We start from the raw sequence: 2,853 nt of genomic DNA on the forward strand, positions 1-2,853 counted from the left end.
AGTATTTTTAACTACATAAGAGTTGAAATATTAACTATCCCAGAGTATTTTTAACTACATAAGAGTTGAAATATTAACTATCCCAGAGTATTTTTTTAACTATACACAAGAGTTATTTATAATTAACTAAAAAAGGTGTATTTTATTGTTTTTATTTTTTTAGAAATACCTTGGACATTTAATAAAGAGGCAAGAATTTTTCTGAAACACATTTATTTCAAAACTTGCACCACAACTGAAAAATATTTTTCTAAAACATGTAACAATTTGGAACAATGTACCCTCTCTCACTTTCATTAGAATATTGCTTATCAAAGGGTCTGACATATTTAAGCTGGTCAATGCAAATAACACTGAACTCATTATGCTTTTCTTCAATACAATATGCATGAAAGTGTTCATCAAAGTATACGGTGTTTACAGTACAGCCTAGTATGAATGCATGTTGTTCCTGTATTATGATATAGCAAATTTTCTTAAACACAGGTAGATCACTGGACATTCCAGTACATAAAAACATGCCAACCTGGTATTCAGTGCCATAATTTCGTACCCATTTTGTAGTTGAAACATTTGAGCATGAATCTACATTTAATGGCTCACACAATACATGTCCACCTTCCAAGCTATCAACTCTTCTTAATTTTAAAGGACCAAACTCAAACCTTTTAAAGCAGTAGTTTTCATAGTAGAAAGCCAATTGACGCTGATGTTGCTTTACCAGTGACTTTATAAGATTTTTAAAATTTTTTCCAGACTTTTTAAAAAAATTGTGCTTTGCTTCGAAACGCATACACCATATATAGATAAGAGGGCCAATTTTCTTGATACAGCTTGGATAGTGAATCATTAGGTGGTGTTTAGGAATTAAATTTTTATCAGGGAACAAATTCTTAAACATGTTATGGTGATCACAGATCAGATGTTTCAGGTAACATAGCATACCATCAGTAAGGACTGGGGAGAACACAATGTCAACAATTTGCAACAACAGGAGAACAAGTTTCCAGTGGCTATTGTCACGCTCAACTATGTCTCCAAAAATGAGTGGAGTATTGCGGAGGATACATAATGARTGAATTGCATTCAAACCTAAGTGCTTGCTGTTATCATCTATTTTTAACCCACTTGGTTTATTTTTACGCTCTGCAAAACCATAATTAAAACTATGTATTCTGTCTAGTAATGTGCCAATAGAGATGTAGCCATTTTTGATCATGTATTGAAAAAACAGTTTGAGCTCATACTGTACCACCCCTTCCAACAAATCGTGCATTATATCAACAGCGTAATTGTCAGTGCTGTGGAAATATTCTAATGAATTGAGCACACAAGATCTTTTAACTCCATAAACAGAAGAGAGAGCAGGGTTGTCACTTAAGGCATTGCAGTGTTCAATATGAAGTTCTTTGGAGCGTAGAACAAGCCCAGAATTGTCTTCATTAAAAACAGACTGAATTTCTTCTTTGTTTATTAAACAAAACCTACAACAGTGTGTTGCACTAAATGATTCAACAAAACCTAATAATCCATTTAAAGCAAGATTGTCTCCTGTAACTTGAATAACAGAACCAAACACTGGCTCTTCAGTGAATGGAAGCAGGATTCCTTTGGTTTCTAAAACTTTCAAGTCATCAATCAGAGGCTTTAGTATTTCTTCAAATCCATATTTCTTCAAATCTTCTGTGTAGAAGAGAGCAGCTAGGTGTACATTCATTAGCACAGAGTTAACTTTTGGTGGGAGGTTTTTTAAAGTGAAATAAACACAGCCCAATTTATGGATTCCTTTCTTGGAACCTAATGGGTTAGCGGTTTCAAAATCATCATAATACAGCAAAATCTGTAAAGCATATTTCTTTTGTGAAAACAGAGGATGGTTTTGGAAATATATTCCATCATTAATGTCTTTGTATAAACCTGCATGTCTTTTTTTCTCATGCAAGAAGCATTCTCTAATTTCTTTATTCTTGAAAATTGAGTTAATTGTACCTAAAATGGGTACATACATGAATTTGTCCCTCACAGGTATTTGGCTATAAACACCTGTAGTTCTATGTCTACGTGTGTCCAATCTTACACCAAGTACAAATTCTTTGGGCTCAACTATTTCCCATTTTTCATCATAATATTTCTGTCTTTTTTTCTCAGTGCTAAATTTTGAAAGGGGGTTATCTAGTTGGTTTAAACTGTGTTCAACTCTTTTGTAAATGTCTGATTCCTTATCATCAGGAGAAAATGTTTGTAGTACTACTTCTCTTGCTTGACTCTGAACATCACTGACTACTTCCTCAACAGAAGAAACTATTGTTTGAACAGCACTTTCAGAAAGACCAGAAGCTTGTAAGTGAGCAACTATAGATCCACACATTCCAACAAGCGAGTCCTGTGTGATAACAGTAGGAACTTGTGATATAGGTGCAGAAGTAGATGGTTGATCAGTTAAAAGATCTTCTTGAGAATGTGTGTGCACGATAACTTCCTGTTGTATCCCTACACGTTTATTATGATGACTATGTACATTGTGCAGATGTTTTCTAAAACCATTGTAAGTACAAAAAGATGAAAAACAACCCTGCTCTCCACATCTTAAACGCAAATTTTTGGCTGGATATAAACCATGTTGAAATTTTAAATGTTGACAAAGCGTTGAACAATCTTTGTGGTGCATTTTACAAACGAAGCAAATTAACATTGTCAAACAGGTTTTTTTAAACCCTCCTATGCGCTTTGTGAACCTTGTGACATTTTAATGCTCTCGCAGTACACGTGATCTCAGTTCCTTGACTCGTGGGCTTTCTTTTGTGTTACCAACATCAATGTTGTAGATTGTGGTTTGAACAAAGGTGTAGAAAC

The sequence above is a fragment of the Austrofundulus limnaeus genome, unplaced genomic scaffold, assembly GCF_001266775.1.
Source record: "Austrofundulus limnaeus strain Quisiro unplaced genomic scaffold, Austrofundulus_limnaeus-1.0 Scaffold1592, whole genome shotgun sequence".
Taxonomy (NCBI): domain Eukaryota; kingdom Metazoa; phylum Chordata; class Actinopteri; order Cyprinodontiformes; family Rivulidae; genus Austrofundulus; species Austrofundulus limnaeus.